Consider the following 13,365-nt stretch of genomic DNA (forward strand, 5'->3'; position numbering starts at 1 on the left):
GGTTTCCCATGACCCAGTTGTAAGGCCCCATCCCAGGCAAACCTTGTTTTTCATCCCCTTTTATGGCACTAGACCGCATCTTTCTATCCTAATTTGTAGAATAAACAACAGGGTATTAAAGCAAATTTTCATTTATAATAAATGTGATTTTAACGAAAATATGGTCCGTGAACAGAACGTCAAATGGGTTCATTTATGCTAGAAACTGTATTAAGGTATAAAAAAAGTTTTTTTTCAGGTGACCAAATGGACACTGTCTTTTTACGGCCGACCTAAACAATTTTTAGGGTCATAAAAATAAAAAAATAAAATCTTCAAAATGAATGTCACAATATGTGCAAACTTAGATAGTTAATGTACTTTTAGCAATATTAATACATAACACACCAATGATATATAGATCTTTGAACACACTTAATTACAGCCTTAGAGACAAAAAAAAAAAAAAAAAAAAAAAAAACAGTCATGTTGCTACGACTTATCCCAGGTGTCAATGAAAATTGAAATATGAAAATTCCGACCTACCGACCCCTTCTTTTTAAGACCATATCACCAGGAACAAACCTTTTTAAGGCCTAATTGCGCAAACTTATATTTATAAATAATTTTGAGGTAGGAATTTGTAATTTTATTCACAAATTTTTATGGCTGGGTTCAGTTTGACTAAAAATTGCTGGAAAACAAAATACGCATAATTTCTATATTTGTGCAGAACTTTATGTGCAAATTTTACATGCTCCAGTATTATTCTTTAGTAGACAGTCCATTGTTTTCATGTGTGGTATCCCGCATGTGCTGAGGTGTCTGGCAAAAGGAAGCAGTCTAGCCCCTAAAAGGATGTAAAAAATGTTACCTGCCTTACCACCACGTTGGCTTGTCCGACACGGACGGCCAACGTTTTATTTCAGTTTCTGTCCAATATACTGTCAGAAAATTAAAATAATCTCTTATCGGCAAGCTGAGAGTGAGGGTGAACCCAAAAAACCTTTAACCTAGGGGACTTCTGTTTTGAAATAATACAAACATGTATGAAATAAAATGTTCACCATAATAATGGTTCATATTTCAGGCTGACAGACTAATGGGCGTTGAATTTCAGAGCCCCAGCAGTCAGAAAAAACGAAATAGCTCTTCCCCAATGTGTGACACGCCAGCCAAACGATCAAAGCTGCTCGAGGAGCAACAGTCTGTGAGTGATAGTTACCTATAGATAGATCAGTGATTTTGAAAATTTATTTTATAAATGAACCTTGTTTGAGATGTCTGGCTACAGCCTTGAAATTTAGACCACTTGCACAATTTTGCATGCAGAATTTAAGTTTGACCTAGATTTTGACCTACTGACTACTTTTTGTATGTCGAGCTACAGCCTTGGAATTTGGACCACTTGCACACTTTCGCATGCAGAGAATTCATGAACCTTGACCTAAATTTTTACCTAGTAACCTACTTTTATGCATGATTAGCTGTGTACAGTATGTCGGTCAATAGCGATACATCGCTAATGTTCACTGTTATGTCACACCTACTCAAGATAAAATCTGTATTCTGTTTTCTGAAATTCATACCACTTGTACAAAAAAGTTGTCATCAGCTTTGAGTATGATGATTCAGGTGAGCGATCTAGGGCCATCATGGCTCTCTTGTTTAGGCAACATATTCCCTCCCAAACTTCTTGTTAGCTTTGATGAGATTTCCCAGGAATGATCATTGGGTGATCTCCACAAATTTAAATTGTTCTGGTTGGTTGCATAAGTAGGTTAGAGGGGCAAAAAGAGGAGTTTCAAAGTGAAAACTTCAGTATTTTTTAAACTGTTTTGTCCTTTGATTCAAATGTCTCTAATAATTACAGGTTGATCCAACCACAGCATACAGGCAAAGTCTAAAACAACACAATCCAAAGAAATATAAGGAGTACCTACATGAACAAAAAATCAGAAGTAAAGCGTACAGAGATGAAGTAAAATCAGATCAAGAAAAACTGCTGGCCCAAAGAGAAAAGGCGAAATTAAGGCAGAAAAAATTTAGAGAAAAGAAGAAAAAAGAATGCATTGACAATTATTGTCCAAAACCATCAACTCCAGGACAAGATAATTTAACCTCAAAAGGTCCAAGGACTAGAGCAGAATCTGTAAATCAGCGACAGAAATGGCGCGAGGCTAAAAGAAAGTTTAGGGAAAAGCTTTCGCCGTACAAGAAGATGTGGGTCAAACGGAAAGATAAGGAGAGAAAAAAGCTAAAAAAAAACAAAACTGAATCGCTACCAACTGAAAAAGAAATGAATCAAGGATACAAGTCCAAAAAGACTTTATACAATGTAACATCTTTTGCTCGAAAGAGTATTCCACGGTCACCACGGAAATTTGCACAAGTAATCAAAAGTCTTGTCAACAACACAACCCCAAGAAAAAGGAAGCTGCCCAAAGAGCCTTAGAGAAGAAATATCAAGTGGAGATGAAGGAATGTTCAAATGAAAAACATACAACAAATGTAACCCAGGAACAAACGGAAGAATTAAAAGAAGAATCTTCTTGTAATACATGGAAGCAACATAAGAAAAAGAATGTGTGCACAAAAAGACAGCAGTATTACTATCTTCGACAGAAAACCTTGTGTAAAGTAAAGAATTTCTTCTTTAGAGAAGATATCGCAACCCCTCTCCCCCAAAAGCGATATGCTAATAAGCACGGACCAGGCTACATCATGCAAGTAACGCTGTTAGTTGCGTTCACATTGTTCAAGAAGGAGAACCCAGATTGTCGAATTGGACTGACTAAATTCACGGCCCTAAGACCAAAGAACGTCCGGTTGTTAACCACCCGCCATTAGAACTACTGTGTATGTTTAATTTGTCAAAATGTCTCGTACAAATTGAAAACGCTCAACCGATTCCTCCCAGAGAAAATAAAGGTTTTCAACCAACTTTTAGATGTAATACTATGTCCAAAAAGTGATGCGCAGCGATTTCATTCAGTAAATTGCTTGTTCAGGAGGTGCGATAAATGTAAGGACACAAAGTCAAAGTTGCTGTCATTCTTTGACGCCACAAATCAAAAGGTAGACGATTCCTTGGTAACTTGGAACCATTGGAAGAAAGTCGTTGAAGATGGAAAGCCAAGAAAGGTATTAAGAACAAAGAGAGAAAGTTTTACCGACATGTTTGAAGAGCTGTTAACCGATATTTTTGAGCCTGTTCAGGGTTCTTGTTTTGCGGAACATTTGTTTATTGGTAACTGGCAGCAGCATCAGTTCTCAGAACTTAAAAAGAACTTGCCTAGTGACTCGGTGCTTCTTATTATGGACTATGGAAAAAACCGCACTGTAAGGTATCACGATGAACCAAAGTCTGTATTTTTTACAGCACAACAAATTACCATCCATCCTGTGGTTGCATTCTATCACTCACTTCACATTCGAAATCTTCTAGTAAGGTACTCAATTGTTTTCTTAAGTGACGACCATACCCACGATCATCATGCTGTAGACCATTTTTTTGAGAAGTCCCTAGAGTACATGAATGACATCGGAATCAAATTTTCCAAACTTTATGTGTTCTCAGATGGATGTGCCGGGCAATATAAGGGTAAAGGCAGTTTTTCTGACCTTAGCTTGAAAAGCATACATGTCGACAGAAGCTACTTTGGTCCAGATAATGGAAAATCGGAGTGTGATGGGGAGTTAGGGTCGATTAACAGAGCTGTTGACCTTGCACTGGTTGGTAGAAAAGTAGTCATTAAAAATGCTGAAGATATGTCCTCATGGTGCTCTACAAGTAATCTCTCCCTTGATGAGGCAGGATCAAAAAGAACATTCCTTAATGTAAGAAGTGGAGAAGTCAACAGAAAGAGAGCAGTAACAAATGTGAAAACACTAAGTGGATGCAGGAAACTTCACCTATTTGTTAATACTTCAACACCTTACCAACTGAAGGTAAAGAGACTTTCATGTTATTGTGCAAACTGCAGAAATGGTCGAGAAGAAGAATGTGCAAACAAAACGTATACTGGAGAATTTGAAGAAAGAAGTTTACATCCAACAAATGCAGTACATCAGCTGCCAAAAACACGATCTACTCTTCAACCAACTAGTGAGGTACTCCCGAATACATCATCACCCATACAGCTAAATGAAACAGGCTTAGCTCGACAGGAAGATTCAGGTGACCAGCATGCTGCAAAGTCAAGGGAAACACAGACAATTCTGACCAAACCAACCATGTCATCATGCGAAAAGAAAACATCAAAACAGGACCCGAAACTTGTTAAAACACAGACAGAGGGTACACTATGAAAAAGTTGTTGGCTGCAGTACAGCATTCTGTAATTAAAATGGAGATTCCACCACTACCTCATCTTCCAGATGTTACATTTGCTTCTCATAAGCGAAGTATTGATGACACTGCTCTTCCTTTGTTGCCTGAGAATATGAAAGAACTTGGTTTATTTCCGTCTACAGTATATGGTGATGGTAATTGCCTACCCAGATGTGCAAGCCTATTTATGTATGGTTGTGAGGAACACCATTTAGAGATGAGAGCAAGAATTGTATGTGAACTCGTCAAACATGAAGACAACTACCTAGACAACCAGTATTTGAGGTAAGGGGCTGATACAGATGGTAGAACAAACACAGCCAAAATGTTTGCAATGTTCTCTGAACATTTTTATAATAAACAATTGACTGATTTAGCCATACAACGAATTTGTCGTGCAGAAATAATGAATATATGCAAAAGTGGTCGATACATGGGAATATGGCAGGTAGCGGCACTAGCAAATGTTCTAAACTGACAAGTTGTTTCAGTCTATCCAATGTAGGGCGGACAAACTATAAGAAATTTGCTACATAGAACATTTGAACCAGTAGTCGAAAAGAAAGAAATGACAAAATCTGATAAAGTCTTCATTATGTGGAGCAACTTGAATGGTCAAAACATTGCAGCAAAAGAGTGGCGCCCAAACCATTTTGTGCCACTGCTCTTTACAAGTACTGACAAACACAATGATGGAACCCTTCTTGTCGAAGACTCCGAGGAAGAGATGTCTCCGCTCATAGAATATGACGATGATGATTCCAGCGACTTGATCTTCAACAGCAGCTTCCTTGACCACATTATAGAAGGACTGGAACATATATCATAAGAGGTAAGGCTATTCATATTTTGTGTATATCATATCCATAGTATAGTTAGATATTGAAATTGTGCAATTCTGTGTTTGCCACAGTAGATTGTAATATTGTCTTAACGTTTGTATATCTTTTCACAACACTGACGACAAGCGACAAGCGGACCAATCGTATGTTACTGAGACGAAAATTGGGGACAACAACATGAATATTACCTCTGATGTGGACCAGATGTCTGCCAATAACCCTGTTAATGAGGTGTGTGTTACTCATTACTTGTTGTTATATTATTTACTTACAAGTAAGTGTTTGCCACAGTAGATTATTACATGAGCATATTGTCTTAACGTTTGTATATCGTTTCAGTTCACTGATGACAAACGGCAGATAAACCTTGAGACAGTTGTACTGAGCACTAATGACACTAATAAGTAAATTAAATACATAGCCTCAGATTATTATGCTCTTAGTCTTGTAAACCACAGTCTTGACAACATATTTTAGCCTGAACATTAAAAAAAACAGCATATAATTAAAATGTCCTTGTATAGTCTTATAACATTAACATGGAACAACTAATGCATTTACTGACCATGAAATGTAGTATAAAACTGTACTAGGTTAATGTAATCGGACTATATTAAATGACTTAAAAATTAAATGCAATTCTTTTCAGTTGTAATGTGGGCCCAATACTGAGTTGTGAAAAACATGCTTTCCCTTTTTTGAGCTTAGTAACAATCTATCACATACATACTCATACCTCAATATTACAATACTAATTGATAGGTGCAAAGTTGGAGACTTCATTCTTGCTTTGGCAGCCAAAATTGCCCATGTCTAGTAAGCCTTGCGTTATTACTGTTTAATTTTTTGTTCAAGTTTATAAATTTATGTGTTTCTAATTTTTGAATGCAGCTATCCAGACTGTTGATTGTCGGATTTGATAGTTAAATCTGTTCAGATGGCAGTTTTGAATATCTATGTACACTCAGATGAAAAAATTTAGTCAGTGAAAATATATGTAAATGCATGTAAAATCCCATTGTTTCAGGTTTTGTTACTGGCAACAATCTCTGTTTGACAACACCAGTAATGAAAGCATCAACATAACAATTTTTCTGATAATTACAAAAAGGATGTTTTGCATAAAAGGCCAGTAACTATGTCGAAATGGTCCAAGCAGTGCAGTTTTTGTCAAAGTTGGCAAGAAATTGCTTTGGCAAAGCGATCAATGAGAAATAGTTAAGGCATGCTATCTAAAATGGTTGTAGATCTCGTCAAAGTTACTGACTAAACTTTTTCATCTGGGTATATTTTGAAAATATATGATATATGATACAATTATGCAAGTATACGCATTATAACAAGTTATTACAGGGTTGCCACGCGTCAGGGAAAGGTCAGGGAAATTTTATTTTTCTTTAAGGTCAGGGAATTGTCAAGGAATTTTCATTCTAGTTGCCTGAAATTGTCAATTTATGTCGAGAAAAATAAAAAAGACAGAATGTTTTTAAGCTCGCTTCTGAAACAAACGTAAATTTGAACATTTTCCTTGTCCTTAGTGAAAACACAGTGTGTCTGTACTTTTATGATCATATTTTGACCAAGAGAAATGGTTGTTGAGGTAGTGGTCACCCGTCCGGCTGTTGCGAAATATGTCGGGGATATCTCGTATCATGTCAGGCAAAAGTCAGGGAATTTTCTTTCCTCTGGATTGTGGCAACCCTGAAGTAAATGGGCTATGTATTACTTTGTGCATATTCCTATGATAAGCCCAGAAACAAAATGGCAAGTTACAGTTGTTTCTTTTTTCAATATTTGTTTCACATCACAGTACAGTGTTCCTATTCCAGTTTAATCATTCACATTTATAAATTTAAAATAAAATTTTAATGTCTTGAAAGAGGTAAAATATGTTCAGCATCCAGAAATTGCTCAATATTTCGAAATTGCTTAATGCCAGTTTGAGATGCTTTCCTAATTCTATTGTTATACAGACTCCTAACAACATGGAAGCGCTTCCTGGCGTTGGTGTCTGGGTACAGTGCTTCAAAAAAGTTAGAGCTAGCCGTTGGACTCTGGAAGAGAAGCCTTTGTTTGTAGAAAACATTAACATTAGCCGTTCTCTGGAGTACCCATCTCTGACAGCAGCCGGGACAAGATTATATTATCAGTTTAAACTTTAATAAAGAATTGAGTGTTTTATTCTAATAAATGGAACCTTTTTGCATATAGTGACAGTTGTGATTTTCGTGAGTCTAACCCATATTTTGATAGGTCAAGTTCAGTTCAAGGTTTATGTATCAGACTTTGTTTACAGTCAATTAATGATTAACTCATTTAGGAGTCAGTGTCAATTCAAAATGAAACATTTAGGAGGAAAATCTAGATTTCATCATTTTTGTGAACTCATTAAACAAAATTAATCTAAGAGTGAAGACTATGATTTGTTTCCACCTTTATTATGACAACATTATATTGCGCAGCATCTTAATCATATAAATTTTATAAGAAAACATATCTATCTTGAAAAAACGAACACATAGCGGCCAAAAATGGACGGTCTTTGAAATTGTATGATATCTATATGAATATAAACAGCCTCTAATGGAGCTGGGTGGTTGCGTTCTTTGACACTTTGAAGCCTGCTCATCTCTCTTGCGTTGTTAGCTTAGACATTAGATTTTTTTCAAGAATAATATTGTTTGATCAATAAAATACCAGTTATTGAAATACAGCGTTATTTTTGCTATAGGCTCCCAATAAATGGAAGTAATTACATGTAAATGTATATGTCCATAAACTGTTGTTTGAAAATAATAGAGAATTAAGAAGTTAATACTTGTTTAATTTCAATTTTGTATGTACAAATTTATCGAAGCTGGATTGCAATTAATGCTCTGAAAACATAGAATGCTTTGGTGAGCCCCCAGGTCCACTTGCACTGTGGTTGCCTGGCTAACCAGTCAGCTTTTAGACTGGGGAGCATTTAATGTATTAACATAAGAATATCTACATATTTATACAGAAAGAATAAAATAAGCTAGAAATACTCCAACCTAATACAGAAATGTGCATGTTATGAAATGTGCAGCAAGCAAACTACTAACTACTAGGTTGACAGTTGGGTAAACAAGGTATTAGAAAAAAAGCACAAAGTCACAACATCTGCCTACTTTGCTGTTATGTTACATTGCACCATAGCATACAGCAGGGAGTAGCTAATGGGTTAAGGGCGCATACGTGTTGTTAATATTCACATGCATACATGTATACATCTAATAAAAGAAATGAAACTGAAGATGTTTATGGTATAACATAGTAAAACATGTATATAATATTGTTTTAATGCAATATAAACATAATTGTAATATTAATGATAGGGTTAATTATAATTAAACATGTAAAAGCTCAATGTTTTGTACAATATAACAGTATTAATTTCAGTTTCAGTCCTCTGTAACATTAGCAATTCTGATGTTCTGTCCTACTGGTAACACTAGCAGGACATTTTCTGTATTGTCAGATTAGCATCCGTCTTTCCATAACATTAGCAAATAGTTTTTTTTAAGTCTTAATAACTAAAAATATTTAACTGAAATAAAATTTCTGTTAACTTTTTAAAGTAAATACATATATGACCATCTACAACTTCCCAAATGTTACCAATTTCATGTATTAAAGATTATGTGGGGGAAAAACGAACACATAGCGGCCAAAAATGGACGGTCTTTGAAATTGTATGATATCTATGGAAATATAACAGATATTTTAAAAATTCAAATGAATCCATGTTTCATTATGACTAATAAAAGAAAATGAGTTATATCAGCACTTTTTTCAAAATGTTAAATGGCAAAAAATACTACTTGAAATACGTCGATGAAACGCGGTCCACTTTACATGCTCTTGTTTTTAACCATTTATAGATTGAAATTATATAAAAAATGACAGATACACTTAGTTTAAGGATTACTTCCTCTGTTTCAACAAGAAAAATCAGAAAAATAACATGTTTATATTTCAAAAGTCAGCGGGACACATTCCGTCCATGTAACACTAGCACTTGTGAAATCTGCCATAAAGCATTTTAAAACAGTCAAAAAACAGTTCCAAAAGCTTAACCTTTGCGTAACAAATCAATATCACGTATATGTATGGCTAGTGTATTGTGACAGAAACACCAAAATAACAACGTTTTACTTTAAATTCCGAGTCACTTAGCAGAATTATCTAATAAAGGTTGATACACCATATGAAAACAGGATTTGACACACTAGAAAAGTAAAATGAAAGATTAAGCAATTGATTGTGGAAAACGGCTTCCAGAAAGGGAATAATGGATTGAAAAGCTGAAACAATACGTTGTCTTATGAAAATAACATAATACAACGATGAACTTAATGCGTTGTCGTCAGTGAAGACTGCAAAAAGAACGTAAACAACCTGAGTGAGGAAAAAGAAAAACAAGTGAAAGATAAAATTTCTAGAGCATTTTCAAAATAATCGTTCTGAGTGTACCATGAGTGTACCATGAAAACAACGAATACAAATCGATTATTTTTAATCAACCACGTTTAAATATAAATATCATACCATTACATTAAATCATTGCTTCTAGCCTTCCGTGGAAATCTCATTATAACTGACAGTAGAAAACTTATTCTGTCAATATATTGCTCGTTTTACCCCTACGGTTATTACGGTTATTGTCTTAAGGGCAAAACAAAATTGTCTACCAATTCAAAGTTAAATAAAAACAGCGTTATCTGGATTAATAATGACATGCGATAAAAATGAGGCGCGATAAATGATAATATCCGTGTTAACACTTGATTTGTTGATGGTACGGAAACGACTTCAGCTGACACCTCTTAAAAGAAAAAAAAATCATTAATTTCTTGAAAGGTTCAGTTCCTTTGCAATACATTCCACTTTTTCTTCTGTTCAGAAAAAAGTACTTGAAGACATTATTTCTTCGCTCGAATAGCGCTCAACAAACAAAAATGATGAAAGATTGGTGGGTTCCTTAAAATTCTTGTCAACATGTCATGAAAATTGATATTAAATTAACAAAAAAAAAAACAAAAGGTTATTCATTGGAATTGCTGTTCAAGGCTTCACAATTCAATCTTTGAAGTCTTTATTCGAGTGAATTCAGTCAGATTCTCTTAACAAAATGATTTTATGACTTTTCAATGGAATCGACGTTCCGCGCATGAGAGGGTGGTGGTGGACGGAAACTTTACTGTTGACAAGATGAGTAAATTTCATATATAGAATCATGTTTAAACCCGTTGACGGACACATTTTCTATATTTGTTTTATTATTTGAGCGACAATACATAAACTGATCAGAATAATCTGAATAATGTGACATAAGTAACTGGTCAAGAATTTTAAATAAAAACAAACAAAGACAAATATCAAACAGGGAATGCCACGTACCAAAAACGCAGCCTCTCCAAAACGAAACCCACAGCACGCAGACGTGACTTTGCGGCACTGAGTACATACGTTTTTGTTTCTTAAGGTTTGCTTTTTATATATTTATACACGAGCATTTTTGTATTTTACATGCCATGCCTTTTTGTTTCCCTTACACGTGCCAGAGATTCACCTGGAGAGGATTACTTTTATTTACACTATCCCGTGTCTTTGGAACATGGTGGGGGTAAGAGTGAGGTTGCGCAGGGTGCGCACCATAAACCTGTTTAACTCCCCAGAGGTGTTTTTGCCACTGACCGTTCCAAGGCTTCAAACTGTGTTCCTTTGTTTTTCATTTTGTCCTCGTGTGTTGGCTTTGTGTGTGAGTGTGTGTGGTGTGCACATCTGCGTGTTGTGGGTTTCGTTTTGGGGAGGCTGCGTTTTTGGTACGTGGCATTCCCTGTTTGATATTTGTCTCTGTTTTTTTTTTTTTTTTTTTTTTTGCGTGTTTACATATAGTATGATAATAGTTGTTTCCAACGTTAATGCATTTAATCTACAATATTTCACAGCAAAAACGAAGTATAGTCGTAAACACGAACGTAGAAAATGCGCACAAGCGTTCAGCTGTGTCTGTTGCAATTAACTAATAACATAGAATAAACTGCATATCTCTTTTTCTCACCTTTGAATGCCATAATACTGAGAGTGTGTATGCCTAAGGAAATCTGTGCCTTCAATGAAATATTTCGATCAGTCTAAATGTTCGGTTATTTATTTGTAGCAAAGTAGAGAGACAGCTCATTTGATACGTTTCGTGTTTTTAGAACGTATCGTTTTGTAATGCCCTTAATTCTGAGAAAAACGAATATCATAAAGGTTCTTGACCGTTAATATGATTTTGGTATGATAACAGCTTTAAGAGTAGTGTCATTATTTCGAAAAAAAATTCTAATTTATTTTATTACTACTGATGAAAATCCTTTCTGTAACGTCAAACTAGCTGAGGTAGGGATGCTTTTTTCTGCTAATTTTCAGATTTCACTTTCATATTTCACTTGTATAGACATTTCAAAGTCGTCAGAATATTGTTCAATCTGTTTTATATGCATGATCATGACATGGGTGTGCAGTTAAATACCCAAAGGAATAAAGTTATCGGTTTCGTTTTTTTTTTCGTTGGATTAAAAGACACACGACCAGAATAATAGGTCATATGATTGCTTTCCAGCTTTTGATTATGGAGAAAGACGGTCACTTTAGGTGCCCCTCTGGGCATTAATTCAGACACCTTTAAGTTAGTAGAACTACCGGCCGTAAACAAACTGAAAAAAAAAGCTTTCTCACAGGACCAAATTAAAAACTCCGAGCTGTTGTTGTAGTGAGTTGAAGTCGTATTACCTTATCAACTCGGCCGCAAAGGTCCACTGTTTCTTGTTTGCTCAAACAGAGGCATTAAGTTATTAAACTATATGTTCGTGAGCCGAACCACATTTTATGTCCAAGTTCAAACGACTCATTTGATTCTAATGACACTTTACATGAATGTTGAGCATGATGAGAAGGTATGTTGGGTTAAACTACCCCGACACCACCTGTAGTGGCACTCCAGGTCAGTGGAAGTCTTCAGTTACTTGTGGCATCTTTTCTTGATGATGATTAATTTGATAAAGTATCTACGAATGCAATTTATTCAATTCAACAGAATTTGACAGAATACGTAGAAGGGCCTTTGAAAAGTGGAATTCTTTTATTTTTTTAATAGGGAAGTCGTTCCCCTTTTATTCTGCATTTAAGGGTAAATTGTCATGCAATTTTGACACTGAATTTCATTATATAAATAATTAAAAAAGGTAGCCTTATTATTAATGAATCATTTTCAAACCCTACCCGTCTGACATATCATACAACATTTCCTGTTATTTCAAAGAATGATTAAAAAACAGCTGAACACTGAGAATCTAAATCTGATTTACACAACTAATTGTCTACAAGCTTATTGGCATATAAGTATTATCATGTTAAAATATTCTAATTGGGTTGACACAATGTAAATGTGTCCTTTTTTGAGCGATGGTATTGGATTACTTTATCGGTTGCTAGGAAGAAGAACAACAAAGTCAAAAAAACATTACTTTCGGGACACATTAATGTTATAAATCAAACGATTAATATGATGGATGGAGTATCTAAAACCAATATTTTATTCAAGATATATAGAAGAAATTATTATACAACGTACCATTTGAATTAAGCAGTCGCCGAGCAGAACCTGTTAAATGTGACACATGTAATATATGTGTTATTGTCACAACGATTATTCTAGAGTATTGCAATAAATGTTTAATGATATTTTCTGAAAAGAATTATTTTTATACCAGATTTGAAAAATGATTAAAACTGAAGAATAGTTACTGTTCCTTTATTAACAATGATATATAGTGAAGGATTGTAAGAATCAGAAAAAAAAGATTTTATTAATAGTTTTTGTCCAAAATGAGTGGCATTCACACTGAAATATATACTACGGAAATAAAGGCTTGATGTTAATCACTATATGTTTTAATACTTAGACTTTAAGTGTCATGAGACGGCAGTAAAATATTAACCCTAAATCTTTTTGGCGATCATTATTTTCATCACTCACCCTGTAGGACTAATAGCCAATGTAATCAACTCGCCTGTAGTGAACTCTCTTACCGCAATAAAAATTCTTCCGTCAGCCAAATAAAATTGCTTTAATAGCCCACCAGCAGCCAACTGTATATTACTTTTAACCGTGTGATAACCACTAAATGCCAGTTACCA

The 13,365-nt window shown here is 34.9% G+C and overlaps 1 pseudogene; it reads left to right on the plus strand.

Moving 5' to 3' along the window:
- Positions 1–984: 984 nt before the first annotated feature.
- Positions 985–5,138, plus strand: LOC128556689 (uncharacterized; annotated as a pseudogene).
- The last annotated feature ends 8,227 nt before the right edge of the window (positions 5,139–13,365 follow it).

This window comes from Mercenaria mercenaria, chromosome 4 (genome assembly GCF_021730395.1).
Source record: "Mercenaria mercenaria strain notata chromosome 4, MADL_Memer_1, whole genome shotgun sequence".
Lineage (NCBI taxonomy): Eukaryota > Metazoa > Mollusca > Bivalvia > Venerida > Veneridae > Mercenaria > Mercenaria mercenaria.